At 41.3% G+C, this 17,132-nt stretch overlaps 1 long non-coding RNA gene across 1 annotated transcript in view; it reads left to right on the top strand.

Annotated features, from left to right (window-relative positions):
* The first annotated feature begins 2,569 nt into the window (after positions 1–2,569).
* Positions 2,570–17,132, top strand: part of LOC138260808 (uncharacterized) — a 47,264-nt gene continuing 32,701 nt past the window's right edge. Inside the window, exon 1 of the long non-coding RNA XR_011199002.1 lies at positions 2,570–2,640. This is a non-coding gene — a long non-coding RNA (uncharacterized lncRNA). The remainder of the gene's footprint in view (positions 2,641–17,132) is intronic.

Raw genomic sequence — 17,132 nt, 5'->3', positions numbered from 1 at the left:
AACATAACTTCTGTTGGCCCTTCGGTCACTGTACCCAAAATCACACCTTACTTTGTCATTCACTATGGTATGTCAAGATAACTGGCCAAACACTTGCTTTATGCTGAGAGGACATAGGTTTCTTTGTTTCCTAAAGAAATAAAGATCTCTAGAGTTTTCCTTCTTCAGGAAACAAAGAGTACTAGCTCTTCATTTTTAGGGAGGTGCTCCAAACAACTGAAATTTAGGGCCCAATGTATGATGTATTTTTGTGGTCGCAAAAGGCAAAATTCATTGTTTGCGACCACAAGAACGGCCAGGTACAATGTTCCATCCCTATTTTGTGAGTTGGTACGCAGCTACAGATTTGCAAAATAGGGATTGCGACTTGCAATTAGGAAGGGTCATCCCTTCCTAACTGCGAGTCACAGTGGTATGACTGTTTGTTTTATGATAGTGCATGTGGTCGCAAAACATTTGCAGTTACCACCAATTTCAAATTGGTATTAACCCATTCGCAAACGAGAAGGGATCCTCACAGTACCCAAGCCCCTTTGTGAATGCATTTGAAAATATATTTTCAGAGCAGGTCGTGGTCCCACGGACCTCTGCCAAGTCTGAAAAAATTAAAAGAAAACTTTTCATTTTTCTTTTTGAAATACATCCTGTTTTCCTTTAAGGAAATTGGGCTGCATTTAAAAAAAAACTGCTTTATTGAAAAGCAGTCACAGGCATGGTGGTCTGCTGAGCTTAGCAGGCCACAATCCCTGTGAGTGTGGCCATTCCCAATGGGGTTGCAAATTGCGACCTACCTCATTAATATTAATGAGGTACGACCTATCTCATTAATATTAATGAGGTAGGTTATTTGCAATCCCATTGGGACTCGCTAAATGTGTCTGAGACACATTTGTACATTTCATTTTGCAAGTCTAAAATTGAGTTTCGTACATCTGACCCCTAATTCCCAACATGATCCCAACTAAACACTTTTTTAGGGACATTCGAAAGACTGTTGAAAGACCTTCATTTATAATAATATTTTCAAGAATCATGTATTCCGGTTTCGTAGATCCAAAATAAATATATGTATGTAATTCACATAATGAAAAAGGTACTATAGTTCTGATTTGTAACGTAAGTGTAACTCTCTGTGTAAAGTTATATTATGTTGTAAAGACCTCTGGCACCCCTCGGCTGTGTTATATGCTATGTAAAACCTCAAATCAATAAATAAATCATCACATTACACAATGGGCACAACATACTCTTAGTGGTGCTCAGGAATACAGCACCCTACGCACATTTATAATGATAGGACCTTACTTAGAGTTCGGCAGTCGGCTCCCTCCACATAAGTGTCATAGTCTATAATGCACTTTAAATATAGCTGACGGTACATCCACCATATTTGTGGAGGAGTATTCCACCCACCCTCTAAATAAGGCCTTTAGACGCTTGTTGGTCAAATAAATAGATAAATAAATGCATAAATAAATAAATACAGAACAATGCAGAAGACCATATCCCAGAACCTCCACAGTCCTGCAAGATCCTAATGCAAACTCTGGTAACACAATATAACATATTTGGTCAACCTTACACCACAAGGCAGGATGTAAGGTGTGTTTTCCAGACCCAGAGAGAACTAAGAGAATCCTCACTCTGGGACTGACTATTAGAAAGGTGGGTTACTGGGTGCAAGTGGGGGCATTATTACATTTATTGTTGATTGTAACAAGCACACAGTTACAAGGGGGGCTAGCCTCGTGCCTGGCTGCTAGCCATCGAAGGTAAGTGGAAGAAATCTGCAGGATTTGCTGTTTGCCCTCAGATAAGATTTACTTACAGCATGTGTTCTGTTAAAAAAGTCACTTTGTGGTCATGTACATTGATTTAAATTAACAATATAAAATCCGCAGCCTTTGAGGATGGCTCCGTGAATGAGCAAATATAGCTGGCTTGTCACCGTTTCGTTAATATGTGATTTTAACACCACGGCTCTGTTGTAAAGCAGAACCTACTCCCATGGGTAATTAAACTGTTAAATTTGACCGGTGCTTGTGTGTACAGCTCAGACAGGAACACGACCTCCCTCTGCCTGTTCTTCACATTATAAATTAGGCTGCAGTTTCACATACTGACATTTCAAAAGTGAGCACGGATAAAAATCCACATGATTCCCAGGGATGCTGTTTTAGCATTTTTTTTTTTGCTCTGCGACCCTTTGTGTAGCGGCTCATCCTTTGAATTTAGATGTGTGTGTGCTCCAGGGCTCTAGCACCATGTTTCCCCCGAGGACTGAACAGCTTATCTCTTTGCCATTGAATGAACAGCCTATTATATACTCAATGCCACGGCTGAATCTATCAAGTGACAGAGTGATAAATCCGTCGCTGTACAAATTTGGGACATGATACAACACAATGCAACTTTGTGCCGCATCAAGGAATCGCTAAAGGAGCTTGATAAATCTGTTCCACTTTGTCAGTGCCAAAGCTGAAAGGAAATATTTAGCTGGTGCTGGTTTTCTTCGTGTGTTCTTTGTTTAGGAAGACAGTGAAGATTCAGGGTCTGGCTGGGAATGTGCAGAAAATAAGACGCTGCTCGGGGCATCAGCAGCCGTCTCAGGCCAATGAAAGTTGTTGACCTGCATGAAAGGTAATGTTTGCATTTACTGTGACGGAAAGCTTGAATATTTGGAACATGTGAGAAAAAGTTGTTTATGCCAAGGATACATATTTTTATAGGAGAGATCTTTTAATTAGCTTGCACTCCCATCACGACCTATCTGTGGGTTTAAATGATAAAAGCAAACCTCAACAGTGTGACTTTAGTTCAACCTGTGTGTGTGTGTTTGTGCGCACATAAGTGAGTGTGGGTGAAGCTAAACGCTCTATTTCGCTCCTGTATTTGTTATGTTTGCTCAAGTCGGAAAAATCCCCAACAACTGGAGAAAATATGTGGTGTGATGTGCTTGATGATTTATGAACTGCAGGGAATCAATAATGGAATCAAACGAGAAAGGGCTCTGGAAGCTCAGAGAGTACCTCAAGGCCATATCATGTGTGGGGTTTTTCAAAAGATTTTTTCCACTGTATGTTTTACTTTGTTGTCTTTGGGAGACTAGTATTTTTGGCTTCGCACAACGAATATCACAAGGCAGTGAAGTGACCGGATTTGTAACTTTTAATGAATTGGAAGAGTTCTAGCTGAAGCCGAAAAGCGACTTCACATCCACTCCTGTCTAGGTATATTCCGTCTGGAACAAAATCTTTACTTGCAGACTGGACATCTCGCAAATAATAAACACTGCTTAGAAACTGAGTAGTATGAAAAGTAAGATGCAAGGTTTTTTATCTCTTTAGAAGAAGCAATATGGTAACTGGGCGATGTAACTAGCTGACTGAAAAAAAGAAGTTGAAATAGTTCAGAGAAGGTTAATAAAGGATTGTGACAATGTAGAAGAATCTCCATCTCACCTGTTACAGCCACACACGTGCAAATTAATGGGAAATATGCTCCCAAAGAATTTGGTGGACAAACTCAATATTGTAAGAAGAGCCACGTACTCCTCAACAAATTATTCTGGGAAAAAATCGAAGATATATGAAAACGCTCTTTAATTTGCACAATGTTTAATGGGGTAGCTTGGCTGTATTAGTTTTTATATGGTCTGGTATAGGTATTTATGATCTTACTGTATGATTTTAATGTTTGTTTTGCCTTATAGGCATTCAATCAAACACAAATAAATTAAACTAAACAGTGGGTCGCTTGAGAGGTCCACACATTTATTGGCCTTCTGTTTTACATATCTTTTTTTAAACAGGAGTGCTATCTCATTACCCATAACGATCTTAGTATTGTGAGTGCTGAAAGACCATCAGAATATTACACATAATTAACATAGGAGGGAAAATGCTATAAATAGACTCCAATATTTACATTCTTTAAGACCTCAGAATAAAGTGCAAAACAGTAAAGAAAAGTGTCCTGAAGTGGTTACCGTGCACACATAACGATACAAAAAGAATATTTCCAGGAGCTCAGCCCATATTATCCCACGTGGATCAATTTGTAGTGATACCCAATACGAAAGTACTTAATTTAGCTTTAGTAATTAGCCTGTAACGTTTCATTGGAGAGGGGTCCCTTCAACTTTAGTAATTACCCTGTAAGGTTTAATTGGAGACGGATCCCTTCAACTTAACTGCTGCATTATTTATCACAAGCTAACAATTTCAAGGGGTTTCTTTCCTGGACTGTTTCTAAAATCATTCTCAACATAGAGCATAATTTCACATTTTCACATTTCATGATGTGAGTTAATAGGACTTTAACACAACCATAATGCAATGCTGTAATCATAGGCAGTATAAACAACTGCCTTTCCCGATTAAATGTCTCACAGAATAGTAGCAGGTGCATACGCCGTCCTAAGCTCATGCCTCCTGGTTGTGTTTCCCTGAATAGAAAACCAGGAAAGTGTCTCCACTTAAGCCTCAGCATCCACCTTCTGACTTACTTCGTCTTAATCACTAAAAGTTATACATGCATTTGCCATCCATAATCAGTTTTTCACAAATGATTCAACTGCTTACACCTCAAGCAAACCGCCAGATCATTTCTGACTGTAGCCTCTTTGGTCTGAGTTTTTAATCCTACTTTTCCTATGTGTAGTTGATATATCCGTGTTTTCCAAGAGAGATTTTCCTGTCAAAAGGCCCTATTATTTTATTCATATTATTGACACAAGATAATGATTTCCTGGATTCCAGGAGTAATCTGAGTGTATGATGCGAAGTCACTTCCTCTGCCTTGAGAGAACTGAGAAAACAGTTTATTGAGCACTGATAGTATCTAAACTTACTGTCTATGAAGCCCAATTCAATTCTTATTGAACTACTGACCAATCCCTTAGGAAGGCCTGGCCACCTCTTCTAATGGTGGTTCCCCCTTTTCTGGTACGACCTACAGATTTCTCCTGCATGGTCTCACTATCATGCAGTAGTAGACTGACTATTTTGAAAACCTATGTTTCCTTTAACACTACACCCCAGAGACACATCCAACCTTCTCAGCTCCTCAGCCGTCTTTTTGCCTGTTTGTTCCAGTCGATCAATGTGGCTTTTAAAATTCAAATTGCTCTTGAAATCTATTCCTAAATCCATGTATTCCCCCAGGAGCTCAAGAAGATCACTATCTAATCAGCTTTTCAGGGCCGATTTCTGCTTTTGCCTGCTTGACTAAATTATCACCTTGGTTTAAAATACATTTATTTTAATATCACTGGCAGCTCAGCATTTTCCAAAGTCCATTATTTGTCTTTGTCTATAAGATGGTGTCATCTGCATAAAATAAGTGAGAAATCGATTCTTGTCCTAAATTTGGGGAAAAGAATGGACAGATCGCAGGCCCCACTGGGTATGTTGCCATCTCATGTCTTAGAATCAACTAATGTGGGAGGCTATTAGACATACATATCATATGCTTGGGATAAAGTACCTTCTGCCATACATTATAAGGATATTGCACTAAGGAGTTCCATTAACATATAGAGAAACAAGGTCCAAGACTGAATTTTTTTATTATGTTATTGAACTCTGAGGTGACTGGCAATATCCTTATAATGTGCATCAGGGAGTCCTTTATTCCTTATAAAGCATGGTGATAAGAACAACCTTTACATAAACCTCTTAAATCTCATGTAGTGCTCTTTCGTGTTTTTGCAGACAAGAAGAATAAAAGCAAAATCTGTCCTGTGACATTAAACACACCATAAAGCAGTTAGTATTGTTTTAAAAAGATATTAGAATCAGTTTAATGTAAGTCAAGGTAAAAAATGGTGTGGCACGCTCATTAGAAACATGCAAATATTCTATCAGCAATGACCTACGATGAGGAAAAAATACACACAATGCAATACATATCTACTTTTTGCTGATCACTTTTTTCTTTTCAGAAAAATATGTTCCTGCATACACCTTTCACATTGGCTGATGGGTCTGGTAGCAGGCATTTTAGCATCAGTATTTAACTGTAATAATTCAATGCAATTGAAGAGGTATTCCATTTCTTTGTTAGAGGCATCTAGAGATGTCACAGCAGGCTCCCATCTACTATAATATGATGAATGCACTGCAGCTTGATGGAACCTTACCAAAGGTCAAACAATCAGAATATAATGTTTTTGATTATAAGGCTGCAGATGGAGTTAATTTTGTTTCTGTGAAATGTTGATAAAGACAAGATGAATCCACATTCATTCTGAAAATGACACAATATATCAAATTAATAAAAGGTTAATAAAAACATTTGAAATTGGTAGGATTACTTATATATTTGAGTTTTTTCAGTTGCAAGAGGTCTCCTGGAAATGTATAAACTTCCTAGTTGTCCCTGAGTACATACACATTGTCAGAAAGTTGGTTAACAATTTAGGAAGGTGGAACCCTCACCAACTTTATGAATACATCTGGATAGGTATAAAAACAAGTCTGGGTGAAGCTCTGCTCAAATCCAGGTAGCACACGTGCAGGCAGCTTCTAGACAAATGTGTGTTATGTTCATGCTGTACAAACAATTTTTATAAACAAAAACATAATAAAGTTCCTAAACTAATTTATAAAAGAGAGAAAAATGTAAAAGCAAAAACTACACCAAAGTAATTAATAACAGATAAGGAAAACTAGTCATGTGATTGTTTAAAGTTTCAAGGTAAAAAGCACCTAAAATGTAAAGCATCATCGAAAAATATGTCTACCGTTGATCAGGACATGGGTGCAATTTGAAACCAACATCAATAAAGCAGAAATAGATTACACAAAGTGGGTCATCCTGATCAAAGTTTTTACCTTCTGATTTAGTCTACTTCTTGGAAGTGAGAAACCTCCTGCTGCGGGTAAAGCTGGTGGGAGTATCTTGAAGGCAAATATGCCATTTAAACCTTTAATTGAGGCACCAAAAACACAGAGCGGGACATCACTGGATTCTGAAGCCATCTAGGTTGCTTTGCTGATGGGGATAGATTCATCATTTTGTCCCGGTCCTAGGTTTTACCTTTAGAATTTTTCACTTTTTTGTTTCTCAATTTCTGTCAGTGAGGTAACGCTGGAAGATGTAGCCAGGAAGGGCTTCACAAAGCTGGATTTCTTTGTGCGGTCCTATTCAGCCAGTTTTCAGTGCAGCAAAAATGTTCGACTGGGATCAACCTGATTTTCTTGCCCACTGTGGGTGCATATTCATTGGACAACCTCATCACCTTGTTCCGGTCCTATACGGTGAAAACAAATGTTAGGTTCCACTTTTCATAGATGTCTGGTACAATTCCTCTTGCTCAGATTTTAGGGTTTAGGTAACTTATTAAAAGCAATGGCTATTGTCACCCAATACTGATGTGCATTTTAATAACAATTCGCACACTCCTTTAACTGAAAACACAGAGCCCTCTTACTGAAACGGAAGAAGTGTTTTACCATGAACAGACTTACACATATGAAGACATATATGGTGAAGGTGTTCCATTCTTTTTTCTTTAAAAATAAAAAACTTTGTCAAGCAAACAAATGAAACAAATGAAACATGGTGCCACCTCAGCACATTTTCACAAGAAGGGCGAGCTCAATAAAGTCATAGAGTTCTCTATCCATTGGCTGGAGAGCTCTGATTTTGGTGGACAATCTTCAACCACGCTATCACCTCTGCCGACCGGTTGGCCATGCAAACCATCTGCCATCCTTTCAATGACAGCACTTGCAGATTTCTGTGCTCAGAGTAAAAACTCTGTAAACTTAAGTTGCCCCAAGGTGTGCAAAACCAATTAGCCAGTGTCACAAACATAACTATCACAAAAATACAAAATAAAACTTATTGAAAATAATATAACTCAGTTTAACTTAGCCAATCCTCTTGATTGCCACAGATCAATCAAGTCTATTACTTTAGTAAATTAATCCTGCATCTGCCAAACCATCCCAGACATTATCATCAATATCATCTAGATAAATATACTGAATTATATGCCCTCATAGTTTTAAAAGCAAGTTGGTTTGCCAGCACTTCACCATTCTTAGGGTACTGGACAGTGCTGCTCTTTAACAGGAAGATATCATTTAAACTTACAGTATATCATGCATGTAATGTTTCCTTTCATTTTTTTTCTACAGTGAACATAATACAGAAACCAAAAACATTTGAAATGCTCAAACGGCCATCAACTGTAGGTCCATGGCTAGCAAAATAACTGGAGGAAGATATTCCATCATGATGGCCCCTAAGAATTCCGATGAGAGTTAAAAGCAGTGTAGGTCTGAGGTCCTCACTATAAAGTTCAGCAAATGCATATCATAATATAAGTTGCTTCAAACAACACGACTTAACAAAATGCAACATAACTTAAACAAATTAGATTCTGCCTATCAGAGTCCTAGTTAAAGGCATGCCATTCTATAACTGAACTAGTAGAATGCATGCGCAAAAACAGAAACATGGATACAAATGTTCACACTTAAAAGAATTGATGACATCAAAATCACTACAGACTGTTTTAATGTTTTATTCAGAACAACATATTATCTATTGGGCAAACAATCTAGTCAGTGTTGTCAGCCCAGACTGAACATTCGCCTCAAGAATGCTGACAAAAGCTCTGAGAAACCTGCAGCCAAATGGAAGAGCATCAGGGGTTGCACAACGTATTACTTCCACACAAGATCTGTCAGAGATATTATAAGACCTGAGCTTCACCAACTTGCATTGCAGCAAAATGAACAATCTCCAAGGAGAACTGAATAACTTGATCATGGGAGATTGTATTGAAAAGTCCAGGTCTGCTGAATGAGTAAATTTAATTAAATGGATCCTGGTGTGTCTAGAGTTTACATTCCTTATGTTCTGATTATATCTGATAGATATATCGTGTGTGTTAAATAAGTAATTTTCTGAATCTTTAATTTTGAAATGAGGCATTACTTGCAGAATCAATAATTAGCATTTTACACGTTTCACATGCTGAAATCTGTCAGGGAAAACTGGGTGTTAAAAATAATTGTATAACTCAAAAGACCAATCCCTGTGAAAACTTGAGTTTGCAAAGGAATCTAGATTTACCCCCATTCCTAATCAGGGCCTCCGTGGTTCGGTAAACTCCATAGTGATAGACCCATGGCCTTGTAATCTGCCTCACTGCAAGCCACTATGTAACATTTAAACACCATAGCCTTTCAATGTATTTGCATTTTACCACCTGTTTATTGAAGTCATTAAGATCTTTTAATTCCACTGGCCTATTTTTCATAAGTATAGATATTAAATGGTGGTGTTAATTTTAATTTAGACTGCGTTTTTCCTTCGTCAACCTTTTACTGGTATTTTTAATGTTCTTTTAAAGTTTCTTCTTTACCTTCATTTGGATGAAAAGTTATTTGTCTTTTGACTGTATTGGTTCCTGTAGTCCACAGCATCTCTGGTGAGTCTACTTCTTAAACATGACCTAGTTCCTTAAAGGAACAGCCAAAGCAAGGATATCCAACATTGATCCATAAGGGACAGAACTCTCGCAGCTTTTCAGTATTTCCACAACGGATAACTGGAATTCCTTCACCTAATCAGTGATTACATTTAGAATCTGGCTCAGAGACTCCTTCCTTTGCTATCCTCTATTTCGGTGAAAAAAAAACATGCAGACATTACTTTTTTCTTCTTCCACTAACCTGTTCCAGCGTTACTCATATTTTGCCACGATCCGCCACAGTTTATGGCATGGGTCAATTTAATCAATTGGCTGTCGTACACTGTATGTAACAGGATTGGCCTCTGAAAAGAAGTGCACTTCAGTGAAAGGGCTGATGTTTATCTTTTTATATATGTACCAACTGTTTCCACTTTGCGGGTTTTCTATATATTGCATATGTTGCATGCTTGCCAAGTTGAGACCTACTGAGTTTTTGCCAAGGCTGAGACTCAGCACTCTCTTCGCCATGCCTGATTTCACTGTCTCTCAAGGTGCATTTGGTCAGATGCTGTCTGTCAAGTGCATGAATATATGTGGATTTGTTCTCTTATTCATCTGCTCTGAGAGAGTTCTTCAGAAAATGTATCACATTTCTTACTGTGAAGATAAATAGCAGAGCCACTAACATGGTCAAGATGAGCTGTCTGCCTTTTCAGGGCTGCAGCAGGTTGATGTGTGTTTCATGGGATAACATTGGGCTCTAATTCGACCTTGGGGCAGATATAGCAGTCAAAGTTTGTTGAAACATCCTCAGTTGGAATGCTACAAAATAGAACTTTCCCTTTTTAAGAAATTGAATTTTAATTTTAATTAACATTGACATTGAATTTTAACTTTTAATTTTGAAACGAAATACATCATTCTCTGACTAACCTAGCTGTCAAACATACCAAACGTCTTAATATAGTGACCAATAAACAATAAAGTAAGACCCAGATTTATACTCTGCACTGAATTTGCATCATTTTTTTAACGCAAATTCAGTGCAAACCTTACTCCATATTTATACTTTGGCGCAAGACCTGTCTAGTGCTAAAGTTTTGGAGTTAAAGTAATTTTTTGCTTCCGTGAAACTACCTTGCTTCAGTGAGATGCAAGGTAGGCGTTCCGTGCAAAAAATGATTATATGGCCTTACTGCTATATTTATCCCCCGTACTAAAATCAAGCTAACCTTTCTTAGTGCCATTATTTAACGGCTGGACCAGGGCAGGCGTTAGGGGATCTGTGGGCCTATTTCCATGGTCAGAGACCACTGAATGGGCCCACAGGTGCCCCTCCCTTGCCCCAGGGACACCCCCACCAACACCAGAGGGACACCAGAGGATGGGGGGAACCCCATCCTAGGTAAGTAAGGTAATTACAGGTAAGTACTATTTTAAGTACAATTTTACTTAAAAGTACCATAGGGGGCCTAACTTGGGCCCCCCTACATGGCACTGGGCCCAATGGCCATGCCAAGTAGGGGACACATGTCCCCTGGGCATGGCCATTGAAGTGGCGGGCATGACTCCTGTCTTTACTGAGACAGGAGTCATGTCCATGGTGGTTGTACATCAAAAAATGAAATGTTTATGCCTCTAACCAGACTAGCGTCATCCTTTGAAGTACAACCTCCTGTTCCCCCTACGCCCTCCCCACCGGTCTAGCGTCATATTTCATGATGCTAGCCAGGCCTTACTGCTAGCTACCGTCATTCCATAAAGACGACACCCAGCCAGTGTCTTGGAATGGTGCTAGCTGGCAGTATACCTTTTCATGCAAAACTGAGTTAGCGCAAAGTTTGCATGAAAAAGTATAAATATGGGCCTTAGAGCCATGATCTGCAAAGCATTTTTCTGTCCGGACATTTGTGACTGGAAAAATGCATTTTCAAATGCACAAAATGGGATTCAGCAACTTATTATGAATCGCATTTTGCTTTTGCATTTTGGTATTTGGAAGGAGCGTGTTTAGGGCGTCCCTTCAAAAAATACTGAATCCTTATCGTGATAACTCATTCGCAAAGGGGAAATGGTCCCTTCGGGACATTTTCCCCCTTGAGAACGTAAATAATATTATTTTTTAAGAGCAGGCAGTGGTCTCAGGGACCAATACCTACTCTTAAAAAATGAAACTGCAAACTTTCATTTTTTTCTCTTTAAAAGCATCCTGTTTTGCTTTAAGGAAAACTGGGTGCATTTAAAAAAAAAAGATTACTCCATTAAAAAGCAGTCGTCACAGACAAGGTAGTCTGCTGAGCCAAGTAGTCCACCATCCCTGTCATGGCTGTGATTCGTAATGGGTCACAAATTGTGACCTACCTCTTTAATATGCATGAGGTAAGTCTATTTACAACCTATTAGGAATCCCCCCAAAAATCCGAGGAGTTTCATACATTTCTTAATTGCGGTTCGAAGAGATTTACATTTAGGAAATCGGTATTCCTAATGTTAGTACATCTAGCCCTGATTTACTTACCTGCTCCATTTTGTACAGAGATAATTTGGTCGTATTTATAATGAAGATTAGTTCTGTATGATTGGTAGTTTTTAATTTGAGCCGGTGGGTACCGGTGGGGGCCACCGGACTTCGTTTCTGAGAAATGGTACTTATTTTGCTGCATCATCAAAAAGGTACACTGTTCTAAAAAATACAAGGTAACACAAAAAATATCTGGGTGTATCAGGAATTAATAAGTTCAGAAGCAAAGGCCCTCATGTATCATCATTGGGCTTGCTCCACGTCAGACTGGCACTGTAATGTCTGACGGGACCCTTGTGGGGGCCACTATGCCAGAATTTCACAAAGAGATAAAGGGTGGAGCGTAGGTGGAGAGAAAAGAAAAAATATTAAAATCGGCTCTGGCACTCCCTTAAAAAACAATTTTATTAGGACGAGGAAGTGCTAGTCGAGGTTAAAAACACAAATAGAGTTATGGAAATAATGTTCCTTTGCTCTATCGAGCGAGTGGCCAAAAAGACATGACTTTTTCCACACCAAAACGTCAACATATTTTGCGCCATCTAACGTCCCTACGGATCACTTGGCGCTTCATCAGGACTAAGTGAAATCTTCTCCAAAAATAGTAAGGAAACTATACAATGTGTTCAAAACTTATAGAACAACATAAAGCAGTGAGACTACACTCACAACAGTTCTCATCGATTTAGAGGAACTGCCACATACCTGTAGTCAAATGAAAAAAAGACACAAACATAACACATTTCGCTACTCTATTCAGGGAAGTAACACAATTAGTGATAATCAATTAAAAAGAATATGGTGATCATGGTCATAATGACAGTGGAACAACAGGAAGATTTACCAAATAAATAAAGATATGCTTACCATCCTTGATTTAGTTTTCATAGGAGGTGCAAGTATACAATCAATTGTTGTTTCTAGAAGAACATGTTAGAGACACAACTTGCATAATAAACTCGTCTACATTATAAAGATTAACAAACAGCAGAACCCAGGTTTTCACAAAAGGTAAATGGCCAACAGATCACTAAATCTGTTGCTAAACTGAGGATCTGTATAATGACTACTTGTGACAAAATCAATAGTAAAGAAAAGCAGAGACTATCCAGTACGGGGGAGCGAATAGCATAGAATGGCAGGCATCGGAAGGCTTAATATGGAAAAGAGAAAATAAATAGTGTAACTTGCTTGCACATTGACTTAAAGTACAACATGGGGAATCAATGTTCAATATCAGAAACGTGTCGTATCGGCAAACAGAAAATGTCAGAAAAACTGACCGTAACCGCGTAGCCGGAATGCAGGTATTAAACTGGAAGGAAATCTCTATGTGAAGCCGAACTAACATTATGCAAAAGCCCTCCAAATGGGGAAAGCGATTCACTCGGGTGACAATACCCCGAAGTGATAAAAGTGAAGTAAAAGGCAGGCTGCGTTCCGGGGGGGGGAAAACGGGTCGCGGTCAAAATATAGGTCTGCCAACGTGCTAATAAGGGTACTTAAAAAGGAATAACTTACTTGGACACTCCTCGGGACCACATTTTGTTCTCTTCGTGTGACCACTAAGCTGCACTGAAGCACGGTCATCAAAGACACTAAGGACGCCAGAAACTAGGGGCCAGATGTAGGTAGCAAAAAAATTGCGAGTCGGGAATTGCGAGTCCTTGCGACTCGCAATTTTCGACTCGCAAACAGGTATACAACAAGAAGAAGCGACTTCATTTTGCGACTCGCAAATTAAGTCGCACCGCAGATTGCGAGTCCACTGTTTGCGAGGTCCCTTTTTGCCACCTCGCTAAAAACGAACACGCAAATTGCGAGTGGGTGTCGCAAATTGCGAGTGGGTGTCGCAAATTGCAACTGTGCCGCAAATTGCATGCAGGTGCAGCAGAACACTCTGGAAAACACTTCCTGGCTCTTGATGATGACATCACAGCCAGGAAGTTTACAAATACTCCTGGGAGGAGGGAGGACCGCACCCATTTCCAACTGCTGAACAACCAACAGGAGGAACAGCAGCAACAATGGAGGAATCAGGCAGAAAGAGGAAAATCAAATTTTCTGAAAAGGAACTGGAGGTGCTGACAGATGAATCCTGCCAGCACCATGATCAACTTTTTGGAAGAGCAGCCCTCAGTGTGCCTGAGTTGGACAAAAAGAGGATTTGGACGGAAATCCAGGAGAAGGTGAATGCAATTGGGGTGAGCCACAGGAGCGTAGACGAACTGAAAAAAAGATGGTATGACCTGCGCTCCAGGACCAAGGAGAGGGTGGCAGAGCGCCTCCGGGAGATGAGGGGTACTGGAGGAGGCCCATCTACCGTCCCACCACCCACACCCATGGAGGAACGAGTGCAAGAGACCCTGGAGCCAGAGGCAGTGGCTGGAATAGGAGAGCTGGACACATCAGCGCCAGGACCATCAACCAGTGAGTACCATGAAACATGCATGTACACCCATATCTGCCATACCCCCACCCACCTAGTACACAGCAGCATGCACAACCAAAATAGCTCCATTTCAGAGTAGCAACCACCAGAATGGTGCATTATGGGCAATGTAGTCCAGTAGGCAGCTGATAGGCAACATTTTATTAGGAAGCATACAACAGATGGTAGATACTGACAGTGTGTTCCCTATGTCCCACAGGTCTCCCACAAGACACCACCACCAGCCAAACCGTCCAGGGTGCAGAGGTCAGCCACCAGGCAGCACAGGACCCAGGAGCAGCCACCACAGGGACCTGCACCACCCAACCACAGTCCCCTCTAGATGCACCAGTGGCCACAGTGGAGATTGACCCAGCACCCGGTCCCAGCCACAGTGCCAGCCAACAGGACACTGATGCTCCACTGCATCGCAGACGATGTGTCCATTTCCCTGCAGTGTCCCAGGGAGATGTAGGGGACTCCTCCATGTCCGCCGCCGAGGCAGCACTCATCAAAGGTCAGCACCTGCAGACAAGGCAAATGAGACTGATATCAGGGGCCATGCGGCGAATGGAGAGGAATCAGACAACAGGGCTGGCACAGGTCCACACAGACCTTCAAAACCTGAACAGTCATGTAGGTGACCTTGCGCTCTCCATCAAGCAACTAGTGACTGAACTTGTTACGGAGAGAGAGAGTGCAAGGCGCCGTGAACGCCAACTAATCCACCATTTAGACCGCATGGCTGCCTCCATCATCCGCCTGGCTGTGAATACTACAGGGCTGTCACGCCGCACAGTCAGTTTACAGGTCGACAAAGGCCACTTTGCCAGCGATGTGGCTCGCAGCCTGGGACGGATAAGCCACGCTGTGGACATGATGGAGGCAAGACAGGTGGCTAGGGGCACCCGGCAGACACGCCGCAAGATAGTGAGGAGGGCTCTACTATCAGTAGTGCATCTGCCATAGACACCAGGGTCTTGCGTAGTGGCAGTGCACGGCAGGGATCTGCAGATGCTCCAGGCACTAGCCATGCTGGGCGTCCCAGGCGTAGGATTTGAGCTACGCACTTACGAACAATTGAGGCACATGAGGTTAATGTGTCCTCATAGCAGGTGGACATTTACAGCCCCTGATCAATAGTTCAGTTCTATAGTTTTTTGGTTCACTTCATTAAAGTTCTTGTTTGTTCCACTTCACACCTGGGCTCTTTGTGTGTGACATTCGTGTGTGTGGTGACAGGCAGCACATACCTTCCAAAGTATTGGTTTGCAATGTGGTCCTGTCTCTGTCTGCCGTGATTTGCAATGCTTCTATCCCCATGATGGCGATGTGGTAGGTCTTGCTCGTCATCCTCCGAATCTGGGTCTTCAGGGGTGAGATGTAGCCCACGTCTGGTGGCAATGTTGTGCAGTATAGCGCATGCGCCAACGATCTTGAATGCTGTTATTGGGGCATACTGGAGGGCACCTCCACTTCTGTGGAGGCATCTGAATCTTGCCTTCAACAGTCCAAAGGTCTCTCTATAACATTTCTGGTCCTCCTATGTGCACTGTTGTATCGCCTCTCTGTCTCATTGCTGGGTGTTAAGTATGGGGTAAGTATCCATGGTCGTAGTGCATAAGCACTGTCACCTGTTTGGCAAAAATGAACAATGTTAGCTGGGCATGGATGGGTTCCACATTGACCTGTGTGTATGTCTGCAAGGTGTATTCAGCTATACCTAGGAGATATCCGTCTCCAAACTCCCCATGTTCTAGGCGTTGGTGTATCCCACTGTGTCTGAAAATGTAAGAGTCATGTGTACTCCCTGGAAATTTGGCTACCATGTCAGTAATGACATAATGGGCGTCACATACCACCTGGATGTTCAGTGACTGGGTACACTTCCGGCTGCGGAACAGATATTCCAGATTTGCAGGAGGGCAGATTAGTATATGAGTCCCGTCTACACACCCTATTACATGAGGGAAGTTGGCAATCCTGTAGAATTCCAACTTGGTGCTGTTGATTTCTGCCTCATTCCTGGGTAGGTATATGTATCTGGACATGTGTGTGAGTATGGCATCTAGGAATGCTCTGAAGAACCGTGAGAGTGCACTTTGAGATACCCCACCTGCCACAGCAATGACCCCCTGATAGCTACCCGAGGCAAAGAGGTGCAGTGAGCATAGCACTTGCACATGTGTGGTGATGGCGCTGCCGTGCACAGTCTGGCGTTGAAGCTGCGGATTGAGTAGATCTATTAATTCTAATATTGCTGCACTGCTGAGTCTGTATTTATCATATATCTCCTCCTCAGTTTGTTGGAAAAGTGTCTGTCTGGTTCTGTATATCTTCTCCTGTCTCTGGCTCCTCCTCCTCATCTGCTGTGCGGCGTGGGCTCTCCTCCTCCTTGCTGTCACATATATCTCCGCCATCTTGAGTAACCCAGGTGCCTTCTGGGTCTCCTTTTATACTTTGGTTCTGGTTACCACCTGCTCTGAGTTAGTGGTAAATTGGGTGTGCAAAATGGGCTTTTTGCGACTAGTCGCAATTTGTGAGTGGCTTTTTCATATGGTTTGCGACTCGCAAATTGCGACTTCCTATTTGCGGGTCGCACAATGGGGTCTCAATTTTTGCGGGGTCGCAAATTGCGATTCGGGCCATTTGCGACTCGCAAAATTTAGCTACATCTGGCCCTAGGTGCCTAATCACGATGCAATTTGCCACCGTTGATACTAATGGTAAGATCCAAGAAAGAAATA

Source organism: Pleurodeles waltl, chromosome 10 (assembly GCF_031143425.1).
Source record: "Pleurodeles waltl isolate 20211129_DDA chromosome 10, aPleWal1.hap1.20221129, whole genome shotgun sequence".
Classification (NCBI taxonomy): Eukaryota; Metazoa; Chordata; class Amphibia; order Caudata; family Salamandridae; genus Pleurodeles; species Pleurodeles waltl.
Note: the sequence above shows the minus strand (reverse complement) of the source record. Positions and strands in the feature narration are given on the sequence as shown.